Source organism: Phascolarctos cinereus, unplaced genomic scaffold (genome assembly GCF_003287225.1).
Source record: "Phascolarctos cinereus isolate Bilbo 61053 unplaced genomic scaffold, phaCin_HiC Scaffold_3;HRSCAF=262, whole genome shotgun sequence".
Lineage (NCBI taxonomy): Eukaryota > Metazoa > Chordata > Mammalia > Diprotodontia > Phascolarctidae > Phascolarctos > Phascolarctos cinereus.
In genome coordinates, this window is record NW_027555736.1 from 189,795,430 (window position 1) to 189,814,662 (window position 19,233).

Sequence of the window (19,233 nt, forward strand, 5' to 3'; positions counted from 1 at the left end):
GTATCATTCTTTCCTAACAGTTCACTGAAATAGTATTGAGAAATAGGGTAATAGGGAGAAAACAGGTTTCATTAGTATATGTATATGTCATGTTTCAGTTGGTGAAATGGACAGGGAAAGATTGAAAATCTTGATGTTTCTGAGATAGATAATCTCCACTTGCTTACTTGGCTTTGCTGTAGAGTTATCTTCTAGTCCCCTTGCTTGCCTGAACTGAAATCATCTTTCCCCCCCAAACCCTCACTTCTTCCAAATTTCCCTATTACTATCAAGGGCACTGCCATCCTCCCAAACATGTCTTTTTAGGGTTAGTTCTTTAATATTGCTGTGATCTGTCCAGAGTTAGTAAAAACCCCAGATTTATTCATGTCTCTGCCAGGGTTTCTTAATCTTTTTTTGTGTGTGACATGCACTTCTTTGGTATAATGCCTATGGATCCTTTCTCAGAATAACACTTTTAAATACATAAAATAAAATGCAAAGGATTACCAAAGGTTAGTGAAAATAGAGAGTGGTTTTTTGCATCAAGATTCATGGACCTGAGGTTAAGAATCTCTGGCTTAGGACAAGCCTCCTGTATTACCTTCTTACTGGTAGAACCGCTGCCTACTACAGTCATATTACCTGTAGAATTATCTAAGAAAAATACATTTGCCAGGATCTGGACATATGTCTTTGATAAATTTATGTAATTTTGACTAGATTAGAACAGTAGAAAATTGAAAAACTACCCTTGGCATAAGCATTGAGTGCTTTTCTCTGGTAGTTTGCCTAATTTTTATGAATATCTATAGAAAGTACCTTACTGCAAATAAATAACTTTCTTGGATCATTTCACTATGTGGAGGTTCCTTAAAAACATTTCTGTCTTAGTCACACTGGATTAGAGGATTTACATCTAATTACTCTTCCCATACAGAATAGCAAATCTTCCTTCAGGCATTAAAACTATTGGAAATTACAGGCAAAACCGAAACCCCAAGTAAAGTGTTTTTGAGTTTCTAGCAAGTATTCAACATTCAGGAAAGATTTCTGAGTGTTTTAGATTAAGAAGCTTAAGTGTTTCTCAAACAGCAGAATGTGTAAATAGAAAAAGGTCATAAACAACATACCCTTGGAGTACTGGCAGCAAAGATACAAAATGGGCAGTCCTAATGATTCGTGATGATAACTATTTGTTGATTTAATGAGATACAGAAAACACCAGACTCTCGGTTATTGTTCAGTTCTCTCTTATTTACTTTAGCGAGTCTAATGGATTGTGTGTCTCTCCCTTTCTTAACACATTCCACACCTGTAAAACTCCGGGTGTCTATTGCTTTCATAAATTCTTACTGCCCTTTGCACGTCTTCTGTTCTTGGCATCAAGTAGTCACCCCACATTGCTCAGCATCACTCACTAGGTCTAATTTCATAAGAAAATAGTTTCTGTTTCTGTCTGTTTGTGGCTGAGTTTTTTAAGACAGTGCTGATTTGTGAATAAGAAAAAGACTTCAAAACTTATTTTACAGGTTCCTACTTTTGAGACAGAGAACCGAAGATCTCAGTCTTCATACATGTAAAACACAGGCGGATCTGTAACGTTGGAATTATGTAGGTTTTAGCTCACACATCAACTGGACCCCAGCCTTTGCCATTAAAGGGTTATTATTTTTTTTTTGGAAGGGGGAGCGTGGCCTCACGAAGTACCTCTGGCTTATATTCTCACTCTTGAAACATCAGTACCAGGCTTGTGTCATGCTTCCAGCCAAGAAAACTGGAAATAGTAGTAATTGGCTCCTCTTTCTTAGAAAAGGAGCCTTGCTCTTCCTTGCAAGCATTCATGCTAAGAAAACACTGAATATACAAAATGTCTTACTTACAGAAATACAGCAAGCACTCGTATCCAAGCCCATAGACAACCCAGCAGGCTCTTCCACCTTCTCTGTGGGAAAGGGCTCAGAGATACTAGATTCCATGTTGTCTCCCCACTAGACATACATGCCACATGACTGGCTGTGCCAGCAGGGCTAGCTGTCCCTCAGAACAGTTTCCTAATGTGGTAGTCTCTCATTCTGTCATGACTCCCTGTTGTAATGCTTCTTGTCAAGATCCTTGTCTCCCTTATTTCTTTCTCTTTTTAAAGGCTGTCTCTTTCTGGGGGACTGTGCATATTTAGCAGCCTGTAGGTCTCCCTCCCTGCTTGACCTTTCTCTGGCGGCAGATCCTCACTCTCCATCTGTATTTCTGTTGATGTTTCAGCCTCCATCTGGTGCTGGCTCATTGATGTACATGGTTCCCTGGAAGAGCCACATGGCTATGCAGTCCCCTCTCCAGGTTCTGTGCTCAGTTTGGCATCTCCTCCCATTATCTTTTTTTTTTTTGTAAATTTTTTTATTCATTTTAAACTTAAATACAAAACAAGAAAAGAAAAAAAAAGAACATTTCCATGTACATAGCAGAATGTAGGAGAGGATTCAATATAAAACAATAAATTTCCATTTCAAGAAAACCTATATAATAAATACTACACATTATTATCAAAGCTACCCAGCTTTCTTTGCTTCCTTCTAGGTTTTCTTTTGTTCTCTGCTGTGTACTTTTTACTTTTTTTCTCCTCTCCCTCCCAAAGAACACTACAATTAAATATGGATATATATATACACACATATTTAGATAGATATCTATAAATATATACATATACACTTATATACATACATATAAACCTCTACTATGCATATTTCTACTTGTCATCTCTTTCTCTAGAGGTAGATAGCATCTGCCTTCATTGGTCCAAATCTTTCCCAGTTTTTCTAAATCAACCAGCTTATCATTTCCTACACCACAGCAGTATTCCAAAACAATCACATCCTATCTGAGAGATTAGCTATGAAAGTTTCTTCCCAATTTTCTGTGTTCCTTCTATTCTTGCTTACATTGGTTTTATTTATATAAGAAAATTATAATTTAAAATAATTGAAATTATCCATTTTGTACTTCAACAATACTCTCACCTTACAGTTTAGTTTAAGGTCTGATACTGCTAGATCTTCCTTTATGTATTTTGCCCTGGCTTCTTTGAACTCCCATTACCCTTATATATCTGGAAGCTGTCTCCTGTAACTGAGAGAGGGGCTTACCTACTTGATTACTAGATGGGTTACTCTGATGACATCTCATTTGTTACATTTGTAATCAAAATAATCTAAGGAGTTAAGTGTAGCAGAAAATTATTTGGAAAATAATTTCCATTATTTGTTCAATAGGTCTGTGATCTTACCAGCCTAAGTACTCTTCACGAGTGCAGACTGAAACCCTTCCCTATCTCATCTTATTCCATTTTTTAAAATGTGTCATTCTGTATATCTTCTAGACTATCCAATATACTGGAGATCTTCCACTTAAAAAAAAAACCTAGAAAAATACCAATGGAACACTTATACTCCTCTTGTATGGTCTGTCATTTTTTTTTTTTAGACAGTTGAGTTTAAGTGACCTGCCCAGGGTCAGACAGCTAGAAAGTGTCAAGTGTTTGGTCTGAGACTGGATTTGAACTCAGGTCCTCTTGACTCCAGGGCTGGTGCTCTATCCACTGCACCACCTAGCTGCCCCCCAGTCTATCACACTTGATACATGACTGGCCTCCGTCCTTTTTCTGCCACAAACAGATAATGTCATTTGTAAGGAGAACTCATTGTTTTATGATACTTTAAGATTTACAAAATGTTTTCCTCATGCAGTGGTTTAGTCCTGGACTTAAGGAAGAGTGGTAGTTTGTGTTATAGGCCCCTGCTTCTCTTTTGTCCTGATGTATGTAAACTATGCTACGCGATACATCCAACCAAGGGCAGATGTACTCCGCCAGGACTGCAGGGTGGCTTCTGAATATTGGAGCCCACAAGCTTTTCTGTTTGGAACAAAGGGGCCTGACCACCTTTACAAATGATCCAGTCTGGGTTGAGCAGGCCCCAGTCAGCTTTGGATAGGATACTCATGAACAGGTTCTAAGGATGCACACAGGGTTTGGCGCTCATTGGTGACACAGATTTGCCTCTCGCTAACCATTTCTGATCATCTATTCCCCCACCTCTCTCTAGGGAAGGGGCCTAGCTTGACTATGTTGCCTCATTTCACAACAGCCCTTTGAAATAATAGTAACTAACATTTGCATGCCATTTTAAAGTTTAGAGAGTACTATGATATCCTCACAATAACCTAGTGAGGCACGTTTTATGATTATCCTCATTTAACAGGTAAGGAACTGCTAATTGGATAAATGACTTGCCCAGGATCACACAGCTCATAAATATCTGAGCCTAGATTTGAACTCAGATCTTCCTGACTCTAGAGCCAGTGCTTTTTATCCGCTGTACCAGTTAGCTGCCTATAAGCAGATAATACAAGAAACATTATCCCTTTCTTGCTGTGAGGACACAGAAAGTCAGAGAGATTAAATGACTTGCCCAACAGGGTCACAGAGTCAAAAAACAACAATTTGAACCTAGGTCTTTTCATTATATCTCTCCAGTTTGATACCACTTCCCATGTGCAAAGCCACCTTGACAATATTGTAACTCTTACATTCACTGACCATTCATGGTAAAAGATAGTCTTCACGAATAAGAGAGCTTGCCAAGGGAAAGCACAGAGCAGAGTAGTCCTCACCCTTTTCTTTCGTTTAGTAGCTAACCAGTGCAGAATATGCAATAGCCAATGGTGAGCCAGCAGCTATAATGATTTTAATATTTATTTTAACACTGCCTGTATCTGGCATGTGTGTGATGCCTGTTGTCTCCACCATTAGAATGTGAGCTCCTGGGGCAGCTAGGTGGTGCCGTGGATAGAGCACTGCCCCTAGAGTCAGGAGGACCTGAGTTCAAATCCACCCCCAGACACATAACACTCACTAGCTGTATGACTCTGGGCAAGTCACTTAACCCCAATTGCCTCACCAAAACAAAAATAAAATGAAAATAGAATGTGAACTCCTTGAGGACAGGGACCATGTCTTTGCATTTCTTTATTTCCCCAAGTACCTGGCACATAGTAAGTAATTAATAGATGGTTGTTGACTGACTGGCCAACAAATAAGCCTGGCCTAAGAGGGGAAGTTCAGGGTAGAGAAGTTGTTGTAACATAGTATGAGATTGTTGTTCGGTTGTTTCACTTGTGTTTGATGCTTTGTGACCCCATTTGGGTTCTTCTTGGCAAGGCTACTGGAAAGGTTTTGCCATTTCTTCCTCCAGCTCATTTTATAGATGAAGAAACTGAGGCAAACAGAGTGAAATGACTTGCCCAGGGTCACCCTGCTTTTAAGTGTCTGAGGTCAGATTTGAAATCAGGAAGATGAGTCTTCCTGCACTCTGTCTATTGCACCACCTAGCTGCCCTAAGTGTGAGATATTGTAGCATTTTTACATTCTCAGCTTCAAGTGAGTGAGAGTCAATACCTCCCTACTTCTACTAAGGTAAAGTTTTGGTGGATGAGCTAGAAAGTGATTTTTAAGATACCTGGTACATTACAGCAAAGAGTAGGGGTTTTTTTTCCTGTTTATTTTTTTTTTTAACATTTTAACATTTTTATTTAAGGTTTTTGAGTTCCAAATTTTATCCCTCCCTTTTTTCATACCTTCCCCACCCCTACCCCCCCAGGCAGTGAGCAATCTGATATAGGTTATACATGTACAACATTTCCATATTAGTCATTTTGTACAAAAAAACTTAAATAAAAGAAAAAAAAGAAAGTGAAAAATAGTATGTTTCAGTCTGTGTTCAATCAGTATCAGTTCTTTCTCTGGAGGTGGATAGTCTGCTTCATCATTAGTCCTTTGGGATTGTCTCAGATCATTGTATTGCTGAGAATAGCTAAGTCATTCCCAGTTCTTCATCAAACACTATTGATGTTACTATGTACAACATTCTCCTGGTTCTGTTCACTTCACTATGTATCAGTTCACGTAAGTCTTTCCAGGTTTTTCTGAAATAATCCTGCTTGTCATTTCTTATAGCACAACAGTATTCCATTACAATCATATCACAGCTTGTGTAGCCATTCCCCAATTGATAGGCATCCCTTTGATTTCCAATTCTTAGCCGCCACAAAAAGAGCTGCTATAAATATTTTTGTACAAATAGGTCCTTTTCTTTTTTTTTTTTTTTGGATGTGTTTAGGATATAGACCTAGCAGTGGCATTGTTGGATCAAAAGGTATGCACAGTTTTATAGCCCTTTGAGCATAGCTCCAAATTGCTCTTCAGAATGGTTGGATTAGTTCACAATTCCACCAACAGTGCATTAGTGTCCCAGTTTTCCCACATCCCCTTCAACATCCAACATTTTCCTTTTTTGTCCTATTAGCCACTCTGATAGGTGTGAAATGCTGCCTCTGAGTTGTTTTAATTTGCATTTCCAAAGAGTAGTTTGCAAAAGAAGTACCAGACTAAGGATCTTTCTAGTCTAGGCTTGACTTATATGACCATGAACAACTTAACTCTCTGTTTAAGTTTTCTCATCTTTGAAATAGAAATAATATCTGTCCAATGTTATTGTGAGGATCAAACAAATTAAAGTGGGTGAAAAACACTTTGAAAAGTACAAAATGTGGAAAAAAACCATAAATGCCTATTGTTTCAAAATGTGGTTAGAAATTGTTTTAAGTGCATAGTATAGTAAAGCTAGCCTTGATGCCAGGAAGACCTGAGTTCAAGACCCATCTCTGACACATGCTGGCTCTGGAAACCTGGGCAAGTCACCTAACCTCGTAATGCTCAGAGCTTAGAGTCTCTTTAGACTTTAAGCGGCAGAGAAAATGTCACCTTGTATTGATAGAAAGTTTGCTCACTTGGGAGTTTCCCACACTGATAAAGACACAGGTCCCACCTTCATCCCAGTCACTATCCCTATTAACTTTAACCCAAGAGTAAAAAAATCATCCTTTTAGTTTTTTTCCTCTTCTGAGCATCTTTTCTTGTATATTTTCCAGATTTTTGTTTCCATTGTTATTATTTACACAATTAGTTCTTATTTCTTTGCATTGTTTCCTATATCTCCCCATATTTAATAATAATAATAATTAACATTTATGTAGTGCCTAGGGCAACTAAGTGGTGCAGTGGATAGAGCACTGGGCTTGTAATCAAGAAGACTCATCTTCATGAGTTCAAATCCAGCCTCAGACACTCACTAACTGTGTGACCCTGGGCAAGTCACTTATTTAACCCTGTCTGCCTCAGTTCCTGATTTGTAAAATGAGCTGGAGAAGGAAATGGCAAACCGCTCCAGTATCTTTGCCAAGAAAACCCCTAATGGGGGTCACAAAGAGTTGGACATAACTGAAAAATGACTAAACAACAACATAGTGCTTACATGTACCATCGTACTGAGTTCTATACCATTATGATATTATTTGATACTCATAACAGTTCTGGGAGGTAGGTGATATTATTATCCTCATTTTACAGTTATGGAAACTGAGGCAAACAGAAATTAAATGACTTGCCCCACATCACCCAGCTAATAATTGTCAGGCCAGATTTAAACTTAGATCTTCCTGACTCCAGGCTCTGTACTCTATGCACTGTGCCACCTTGTGATGTAATAATAATTTTATTGTATTCATATTCCTCAATTTGTTCAGCCATTCCCCAATAGTTGGGCAAAGGGTTTTCCTCCGTTTTTTGTTATTATGAAAAATGTTCCCCTAAATGTTTTTTATAAAGATAGATCTTTTTTTCTTTTTAAACCTACTAATAACAATTCTCAAGGTATAATCAAAGTAATGGATCAGTAACTCTTATTGCAGGTTTGCCATGTTGCTTCACAAAATGATTACACAAATTAACTTCACCAGCAGTCTGATAGTGTGCTTATTTCTCCATATCCCTGCCAATTTTGAATTTTGTCCTTTTTGATTACCATTGACAACTTTATGGCTTCACGATGGTATCATAGACTTGTTTAAATTTGCCTGTAGGATGAAAATATGAACTCTTCTATTTAACATTTAAAGGCCTTCACGTTGGATTCCGACCTCTCTGCCCAGACTGATTTCACATTATTCCTTCTCCCATGCTCTACATTCCAGCCTGAGTGGCCTTCTTCCTGTTCCCTGTACACAGGGTTATATCTCTTGCCTTTGTACAGGCTCTCCCCCCACGCCTGGAATTCTCTCCCTCCTTGCTCCTGCCTCTTGGAATCTTTATCTACCTTCCAGGCTCAGTTCATGTGCCAGCATGGGTCCCCTCAACATTAGCATAGATGAAAAAAAGAATCAGAGGGGAGCAAACAGAAATCAAAGAGTCCATGAGACAAGAAATATTAACACAAAATCAAAAGAAATAAAAGAAAATTGAAGCTGACATGAAAAACAGCTGATCCTGAAAACAGGTCAAAGAGAAATAAATTAAGTATAAGGAGGGAAAGAAATTAGGAGACTCACATGATCCTGGCATTTCAAATGGAAACTCTAAATACTTAGACTATTATCAGTATAGTGTAGTGCTGCATTAATACAGAGAAGGAGAGCCACAGAGTTAGGGGAACACAGAGTTGGAAAGTACCCTGCCAGATAGTTGGCAATTCTCCCAAACCCAGGTATTGGAGAGAACCAGGTGACACATGGAGGCAAGGGGATGTAAAAAAAGATTTATGTAGTTTGTAAAAATACGCTTGTCAGACAGGGCAAAGAATACATGTTGATAGTCGTAATTCTGGTTTTGTTTCTGTTGGGCTCCTTGACCTCCCCTTTGTCTCCCTTTTTCTTCATGGAGGCAGTGCTTGAGTGGTGGCGAATGTAGTCCACATGGCAATGGAGAAGCCACCAGATCTGAGGATAAAAGGAGTACTCCTTGCTGGGTTAATTTCATAAGGTGACAGGGATGCTACGGACAATGTCACTTCTACAAAGTCCGCCCTTATAGATGAAACAAAGAAAACTTCATGGTCTAGCTGCCTGTATGGCAGGAGCTAATTCTCATATGGTTAGTAATCCCACCTACTCCATAGCTTAACGACATTATTCTTGAAACTGTTCATAACATAGAGCCTAATGATATGTATATGTCCTACCACAGAAAGAGACTTCAAAGCCCATTTAGTTTAACCCATGCCTGAATATGAGCCCATTATCTCCCAGGGCAGCCCATTCCACTTTAAGATAACTCTAACCATTAGGAAGTCTTTCCTTACGTCAAACCTAAATTTGTTTCTTTGCAAGTTCTACCCAGTACTCCTACTCCTATTTTATGGAACCAAACAACTGAGTCTAAGCTTTCAAATGAGATAATATATTTGTAAAGTGCTTAGTACATCATAGGTGCTTAATACATGCTTATTCCTTTCCCCCCATCCCTGTGACAGCACTTCAGATACTGAAAGACAGCTGTCATATCCTCCCAGTCCAGTTCCCTCAACCTAGCACCATTTGTCATGATCTTGAAGCCCTTCACTATCCTGGTTATACTCATCAGCATCATCTCTGATTTATCAATGTCCTTTTTAAAATGCAGCACCCAGAACAGAATACATTACTTTAGATATTAGTCAATCAGTAAGTCATTCAGTCAACTGGCATTTATTAGGCACCTACTATGTGCCCAACATTGTAAGAACTATCACTTTAGTCCTGAATATGAAGCCTCTCAATCTAGCCTAATGATGCAGTTGATTTTTTTTTCCTACCTAAGTATGAGACCTGACTCTCTTCTGTGCCATACCCCTACACAGACAGTTCCAGGAGCTGCCAGGCATATACTTCCAAGAGGTCATTGCCAAAAAGAAATGCTCCATGTACACCACTGTGTTTATAGCAGCATTATTTATAGTAGCAAAGAACTGGAAACAAAGCAGATGCCTATCAGTTAGGAAAGAGCTAACAGCTAATCAAATTGTGGTATATAAATATAATGGGATGTTGTGCTGTAAGGAACAATGAGCATGACCATCATGAGCATGATGAATACAGAGAATCATGGAAAGACCTACAAGAACTGATACAAAGGGAAATAAGCAGAACTAGCAAAAGAATATACACAGTAACCACAATGTAAATGGGAAGAACAACTGCCACAAAATAATAGAATTAGAACGTTGGGAAATTTTACAGAAGCTTATTCCCAAAGAAGATAAATGAGAAGATACTTTGTAGTGGATACAGCACCAGCCCTGGAGTCAGGTGGACCTGGGTTCAAATGTGACTTTAGACACTTACTAGCTGTGTGACCCTAGGCAAGTCACTTAACCCCAATCACCTTTTTTTTTTTAAATTTGGTTAGGCAATGGGGTTAAGTGACTTGCCTAGGGTCACACAGCTAGTAAGTTTTATGTGTCTGAGGCCAGATTTGAACTCAGGTCCTCCTGAATCCAGGGCTGGTGCTCTATCCACTGTGCCACCTAGCTGCCCCCTCAATTGCCTTTAAAAAAAAAAAGTTGGAAAAAAAGATACCTCTCCCAGCTCGCTGCCCCTCCAACTGCCTTTAAAAAAAAGTTGGAAAAAAAAAAAGAGAAGATACCTCCCCCAGCTCCTTTGTAGAAGTAAGGATCCACAGGGGTAGAGCATTGCATATAAAGTCAGATTTTCTTTTCTTCAATGCATTGAAAATAGTTTGATTAATTTTCCCCCCTCTTCTTCCTGTTTTTCAACAAAGTCTTTGTTGGGGCAGCTAGGTGGCTCAGTGGATAGAGTACCAGCCCTGGATTCAGGAGGACCTGAGTTCAAATCTGGCCTCAGACACATAACACTTACTAGCTGTGTGACCCTGGACAAGTCACTTAACCCTATCGCCTAGCCAAAAACAAACCAAAAAAAAGTCTTTGTTATAAAGAATGTCTTTCTGAAAGAAGAAGGAGAGACGTACAGGAGGAAATCTGGATGATATAAAAACAAAAAAACTTAATAAAATTTTATTTTAACAGAATTTGTTTATGTACTCCACTGGGCCCATTCTAGGCACCTAAGTGGCTCAGTGGACAGACAGCTGGGCCTGGAGTCAGAAGGACTTGAATTCAAATCCAGCGTCAGACATTTCCTAGCTGTGCAACTCTGGACAAGAGACTTAACCTCTCTCTGGCTCAGTTTCTTCATCTATAAAATGGGGATAACGATAGTACCTACCTCAAAGGGTTTTTTCGAGGATCAAATGAGATAATAATTGTAAAGTGCTTAGCATAGCATGTGGCACATAGTAAGCTCTATATAAATGTTAGCATTTATTATTGTAGTCTGTCAATATTTTGGAAGGCCCTGTCATCCAGTGTATCATTTAGCTTTTGTCATCTGCAAATCTGATAAATGTTGTTATCTATGTCTTTATCTAAGATATAACAGTACTCTATTAAAACACTACCATGCTTCAGACATATTTGCGGAGCATTGTTTTTATACAGGAAGGGGGAAAAAAGTGTTTTTCTTTCTTTTTTTTATACTGAAAAGTGTTTATCTTGAAAAAGTGTTTTTCTCTAAGAACTTTTACAACTCTTAAGTTGAGGGCTGTTTGTTTTATTAATAATAAGGATAGGAGCTGGTGTTGTGATTTCATTGGAACAAGGAACTCCTGAGTAAAGAAACTCCCTTTACCAATAATGCACATTATCTGTAACTTATAGTCTTAGGGTATTGCCTGGGATGCTACAAAGTTAACTGACTTGCTCAGGATAACACAGCCAATATGTGTCAGAGGAGAGACTAGAACCCAGGTCTTCCTAGCTTTGAGACTGGCTCTCTGTCTCTGCCTTTCTCTACTATGCCAGGGATTCTTAACCCCTTTTTTGTGTATTCCTGGACCCCTTTGGCAATCTGGTGAAGCCTGTGGACCCCTTCTCAGAATGTTTTTAAATGCATAAAATAATATACATAAGGTTACAAAGGAAACCAAAGATACTGAAATAAAATTATCAAACCATTTGAAAACCAAGTTCACAGACCCCCTAATTCTAGAGGACCTGTCATACTGCTTCCCATTATTAATACTGTTATAATAAGCGTCTCCTTCTCACTTATATCTAGATTTCCTTTCAGGTCAGCAAGAAAAAAAAAGGTGTTTTATTTTATTTTTGTGTGTCTCGTGAGTCAGCTAAGGATGAGTTTCTTGTGTGTTTTGTACAACATCTGGCAGAGATGATTGCTTCCCTGAAATCTTCAGGAACCTAATAGTCAAATGAGGTACCTAACTCATCCTGTTTCACCACTAGATGTCAGGAGAATCCACTTGAAATTATAGTTCATTTTACTTTGTGGTCCACAGATTCATAAATCTGGGTCACTGACAGCTTTTGCTCAATCCTATGTTTTCCCCACAGCCTGCAATGCAAACATACTTACAAAATGGTATTTTGAATATTCCCATTTGTTGGTCATCTGGCATTTACTAAACTCAAAATGGGGCTGATGGTCACCTTGGGAACAGGAAGAGGACATAATAACACCAACATTGCCTATCTCCTTCTGAACTCCTTTCTGCTTTCTTCTGTGTATTTTAAACTTTTTTCTACAGTGCTTTCTTCCTCTTCCTCCTCCTCCACCACCTCCTTCTTTTTCTCCCTCCTTGACAATGAGAGTTTATTAAATGACTGCTATGGGTCAGACATTGTGATGAGGTACCAAGGATACAAAGACAAAAACTAAATCATCACTGCCCTCAAGGAACTCACTTTGTACTGCATTAATAAATACCTTAAAGAAAGGCAGCATGACAAATGGATAGAGAGCCAGCCTTGGAGTCAGAAGATTGAGGTGCAAGTCCTCCTTTTGACACATACTATATATGACCACAGGTAAATCTCAACCCCATAACTGAACATTTTTAAGTAGAGGCTGGAAGACTATTTGTTGGGAGCTCAGATTCTTATAATCTAGCCACTGCGCAGATTTTCACAGTCTAGCCAATAGCCCACAGATGCTCAGATTCCTTAAGAGTCTAGCTAATATGGCGAATCTTCCCTGACCTTTAGACCTCATCATATGGTTCCCTGCACTGGGAAAAACTGCCAATACCAAGCTTTTCACCAGCAGGGACTGGAAGATTTGTGTCTTCGGCTATTCACCTACAGTTGATAGCAAACAGCAGGTATCAGCCAATGTCTCCCATTGTTGCTTAGATGCAGCCTGTGCTCGGTTCCGGTCAACCTCCTCTTTGGGACTCCCTCGAGGCAGCGACAGTTATACACCCCTTGCCAGCAGGAAGCAGTTTCAGAAGCTGAGATCTTCACTCCTTTACCCCAGAAGAATTTGGGTTCCATTTGTTTGAGGGGGGAATGATGAGTATGGGAGCTAGAACCCAAAAAGGAAAAACCCTAGATTTTCCCACAAGGCCTAATCTCTGGCATTTCCCCTGAGGCTATAATCCCATCAACTGGCCTTTCATTGTGGCTACACCCAATCTCCCAATTCTGTTACCCTTAACCTAGCCTGGACCTCCCTATGTCCCCAGGCCACTTCCCATCCTATAATCTTATCTGGGTTCCATTCTCCCTTGGCCATCCCTGGAGTTTTATTACCTCATAGACTACTTGGCCACTCCTAGATCCTTCTCATAGTCTTTCTGTATATAAGGTTCATCTTGTCTTCATTAAAATGTTGGGATTCTTATAATCTAGCCACTGTGCAGATTTTCACAATCTAGACAATAGCTCACAGATGCTCAGATTCCTTAAGAGTCTAGCTAACTAATATGGCGAATCTTCAATAAACCTTGTTTTTGGCTGAAAAAAAAAAGACTATTTGTTGGGGACATTGTAAAGAGGATTAATACCCTGGTATGAGTAGGTGATGAGGGCGGGGCCCAAGCCAAGATCTTCCGCCCTTTGCCCCAAAGGGCATCTGACTCACAGGCCCCAGACCCTCATCTCCCTTGAAAGCCCTAGCTTACCTTTAGATCTTATTCAGATGCACCTTCAACCCTTGCCCTGAATAGAATCTGGCTCCCTCTTGTCTATAGGCCCCAGAAAGGCCTTCCCTTTATCTCCTTTTGAAAGTCCTAGCCCCACCTTGATTTTGTGCAGATGCCTTTCAAACTTCTGCCTTTCTTTTCCCTCCATTAACTATTCCCATTGTCTATTCAATCTCTCTGACCTCCCCAATTAGAATTCTTACCTAGACCCTTTTCCCAACCCCCTTCTCTGGCCACCCAAAGTTACTTTAGTATTTAAGATCCACCTTGGCCCTCATTCAGGGGCTGAGAATCTCACGCTCAAAAGTCTGAGAACCTCTCATGCCCGCTCATCTTTATGGGCATCACCCAGCTGAGAATCTCAGGCCCACAAGGCTGAGAACCTCTCATGCCCACTCGTCCTTATGGGTGTCACCTGGTCTATCTGTTTTACCACTAATAAACTTTTTCTCTGGCTGAAGAAGATTTGAGTTGAATTCTTTCAGACAGGGCCCGGTATCGCGATCTTGGGGTCCCAGCACCCCAAAACCCCTAGACCTCTTCATAGGGCTATTTTACCTTTGGAGGCCCCTTTAAACTCTTGTTCAGTCATGTCCTACTCTTCATGACCTTGTGGACCATAGCACACCATTACTGTTTACCTTGGAGTTTTCTTGGCAAAGACATTGGAGTGACTTGCCACCTTCTTCTCCAGTAGATTAAGGCAAACAGGGGTTAAGTGATTTGCCCAGGGTCACACAACTAATAAATGGCTAAGTTCATTTTTGAACTCAGATCTTCCTGACTCCAGGCATAGCAGTCTATCCACTGAGTCACTTGGCTGCCTCCAACTCTGAGCTTCTGTAACTCTGGAAATGGGATGAAGAATAAGGGCTGGAGATTGATTGAAAATCAGGATACTGGCTGGGAGGTGATTGCAATAGTTTAAGAAAGAAATGAGAATAAATGAATGAATGAGAGAATAAATGAATGAATAAAAAATGTATAAAGTGCTTAATATGCAAAGCATTACTCTGAATGCTGAAGATACAAATAGAAAGGATAGATAGTCCTTATTCTCAAGAAGCTCACATCCTAATGAAGGTTGATAAGTTCTTAGATCGGTATGATGGCAAACTGGAGAGATCCCAGGGATAGGTTGTACCCTTGTACACACAGCCTTGAATATAAACAGACAAGGTATATTTGTAAAGTAAATAGATTTTTTTTGTGTGTGTGTATTGCTTGTTGGATAATTTCTTTGTAAGTTGTTCACTTATGGCCCTTACCACGTCAGGCTGGCTCTTCTCTCTCTTCCTTATAATTTGGTCTGTTTGGGGCTTTCCTGGAGTTTCCAGTGAGTAGGAACCAGAATCAGGGAAGCTAGTGGCACAGTGGACAGAGCCCTGGGCTCTGACTCCAGAGTCAGGAAGTCCTGAGTTCAAGTCCAGCTTCAGACACTTACTGGCTGTGTGACTGGGAAAGTCACTTAAACTCTGCTTTAGTTTCCTCAACTACAAAATGGAGATAATAATAGCACCACCTTCTAGAGTTATTGCAAGGATCAAATGAGATGAGATTTGTAAAGCACTTATCACAGTGCCTAGCACATCATGGTGCTTAATAAATGCTTATTCCCTGGCCTGTCCCACCTTAGGGGCTACTTGAGAAAATGGTTCTCAAGTCCATTCCTAGCTTTATCCTGTAGCAGCTCAGATGAATCAACAATTGTAAAACACAGCATAGTGTGTGGTACATAGCACTATGTCAGTGTTTTTTCTTTTTTCTTTTCTTCTTTTCTTCTCTTCCTCTTTCTTCTACTGTGTATATAGTAGCACCCTCCTCAGCTACATCTATGTCCATGGTGCTATTGGGGTATTATCTATTCAAATCCGTAGCTCATAAGGCCACACTAATATTCCTTTTACAATATCCAACCAGATGACCGTGTGTTTGAAAGCAGTAATGGGGAACTGAATCAGATATCAAGTGCTCTCAGCACCCATTCACAAATAGTTTGCACTCATGCTTTCCTTAACTTCTGGGAAGTTAAGCACTCCCTGTTCCTCCACACAGTAGGAAGGGCATACATCTGTAACTAGCAGCGTAAAGGACCCAGAGTTCAGGACACAGCTGCCAGTTTCTTCCTGTCTCTTCCCTGCTAGCCTTCATATTTTTCCAACCCTGAGTCTAATCCAGGCTTCTCCTGTTGTTTGTCAAAACTTCCTGTACTAGGAGGCTTCTTATGACTTGAACTCATCTACAGCCTTTTGGGAGGTTGAGTATCAGTGCAAATATGGTAATATCATACACTCACTGAATATTGCATAATGTATAATATTATTTTCAGTGTATTATCCTCCTTAATTGTATTTTAATTCATCTCAAATCTTAGCACTGTAAAAAAGAACTTATCAAAAGTTCTTGTTATGTCATGAGGACAGTTAGGTATTATAGTCCCAATCATCAGGAGCTGATACCTACTACACATGCAGTGAATTAGCTAATAAAACATGTAAGAAAAGGAAAGACCATGCATGTTCCTTCACCCCAACCCTTTGCTGTTGTAAGTTCCAACAGATTTTTTTTCTGTGTTAGAATAGGAGTATGCAAGTAGGGGATCATTGAGACAAGGGAAATGGTTTTTAAACTTTAGGTAGGTTTTCTGTTGGTCAGAATTGTTTCTCTTCATGTCTTCAGAATTTCTTTTCTTGAGAGTTCCCCTTCCCTCTACTGGGCTGACTTCCCCTGTAGTATTTTCCACAGTCATGGGATCCTATCTATCCTTTCACTGAACACTTTGAAATTTGCTCTCCCTAGATCTAGGATAAAAGATAGAATGTGTTTGTTTGTTTGTTTTTTCTCTTCTCCCTCTATAACAATTCTAAGTTGGAGGGGTCACTTTCTCTTAGAGTTTCCATCATTTTAAACTCCATAACCAATTTCTCCTTGTTAATGGGAATTAAATCCGAGAGCTCCCTTCACTGGTTCCTCTACCCTTTGAATGATGAGATTATCATCTATTTCCTGCCTCCTTGCATTTACACTAACCTTTTGCCTTGCCTGAAATACATGCCCTTCTCACCTCCTCTCTGAGAATCCTTCAAGATTCAACTCAGGTGTCAACTCCTATGATGTCCCAAGTCCTGCTTCAGTTTCCTTCTGTGTATGTATATTGTGTTCTCTCAGTAGAACTTACATTCCTTGAGGGTAGAGACTTTTGGTTTTAGTCTTTGTGTCCTCTTTCCCTAGCAGAGTACCTCCTACATAGTTAAGTACTTGTTGAATTGAATTATTTGAAGTATGGAAACAAAAAGAATTGAGGATTAGGGCTGTTTAATGATAAGAAAAAAATCAAAACCATTTGAAGAGCTCAAACTACCTACCATTAATAGTCAAGTATTTTCTTTGAAGGAAATCATGTTTCCTTGGTCATACAGAATTAATCACTATGTTATAAAGGATTGATTGTAACACAAAGAACTGGATCTGGCTCATCTACTATGACATAAAAATAACTATTAAAGAAAACCATTCTTTATAATGTATTCTTTGTAATGGGATTTTCATTGGATGTAGAACTAGAGCTAGAGAAGATGTTGGAGATTATCTAGTCCAATTTCCTTCTTTTTTAGATAAGGAAAATGAGTCTAAAAGAGGGATGAAGACTTGCCGTGGGTCACACAGAGCTTGGACCCATTCGACTCCCAAGCTCAGCACTCTCTCTACTAGTTCAGCTGCCTCTCCTGTACCTTGTTTACTTATTTATTTTTTTTGGCCCCTGCTTTCTCCTTCCTTTGACTGTTTTATGTGTTAACATTTAACCGAGGCACAAAACATTTCACAAGGTACACCCCAGTTTTCATCTGCTGTTTAATTCCACAGAAGCACTCCTTTTATAGACTTTGTACCTTTGCCCACAGTCCAGAGGTGGGGAAATCTATGGTCTTGAGGCCACATGTGACCTTGTAGGTCCTCAAGTACGACCCTTTGATGGAATCCAAATTTCATAGAACAAATCCTTTTATTAAGGGGATTTATTTGTTCAGTGAAGCTTAGATTCAGTCAAAGGGCTACACTTGAGGACCCAGAGGGCCACATGTGGCCTCAAGGCTGCAGGTTCCCCACCCCTGATCCAGACCATTTATTCTTCATGCATAAAATAGTCTTCTTTTTCTCCTATCTCTCTATTTCCCTTACAACTCACCCCTTGAATAAATTATGCATATTAATATAATAGGATATTTTAGTTCTGAGAGGCAGTGTGGGTATAGTGGATAGAGAGCTAGCCTTGGAGCTAGAAAGATCTGGGTTTGAGTCTTGCCTCTGACACATATTGGCTATATGATCCTGGGCAAGTCATTCATCTTCTTGGTGCTCTAGGCAGCTCTAAGACGATAAGGAAAGAGATGGCAACAATTTGCTTTGGTGAAAAACAGTTTCCTATCTAGAAGTTCCCTATACCAAGGAAATCACAGGTCCTATCCCTACCTCCTACTCCTGTTATGGTTCCATAAAAAATAATACGAATACAAGGAAATGTGAAATCACCAGCACCAGAGCAGTATACATACTGTCTATGCCTTACGTGTTCTACGTACATAGCTGAAATATAGTCTCTTCTCCCTTCTGCCTCTTAGAATCTTTAGCTTCCTTTAAAGCTCCATTCAATGTATCATTTTGAATTCCTACCACATAGCATCTTACCTTGTATATATTACGTTCTAAACAAATAAAAGCTTGTTGGACAGAATGACAGAGAATAAAATCAAAGGTAGCAGAACTTCAAAAAGGGGCACTAAGGAAACAAATTGTTTGGTCCTTTGTTTATTTCTTTGATTCCACTTTTTTAAAAGGATAGTACAAAATGTTAAGGGTTTTTTCTATGAGTTTTGGCAGAGAAGTGGATAGATTGCTGGTCTTAGATCAAAAGAGATTTGTAAAGAGCTTAATACAATACCTGGCATGTAGTAGATGCTTAATAAATGCTTCTCTCTCTCTCTCTCTCTCTCTCTCTCTCACACACACACACACACACACACACACACACACACACACAACACACACACACGAAGACCTGAGCTCAAATCTTAGTCACTTACAAGCTGGGTGACCGTGGGCAAGGCACTTAACCTTTCTCAGCCTCAGTTTCCTTATCTGTAAAATGGGGATAATAACAGTCCTTATCTCACAGTGTTGTTATTAGGATCAAGGGCACTAATATATTTGTTAAGTGCTTTGCAAACTTTGAAGCACTATTGTTCACTGTTTTATATGTTTATTAGATTGTTTTGTTGATTGTTATTCGGTTTATAATGAAAAAAAAACCCTTGAAATCAAATAAAATTTGCTGCCAAGTACCAACTCCTCCCCTTAATTTTTCTCTACTGAAG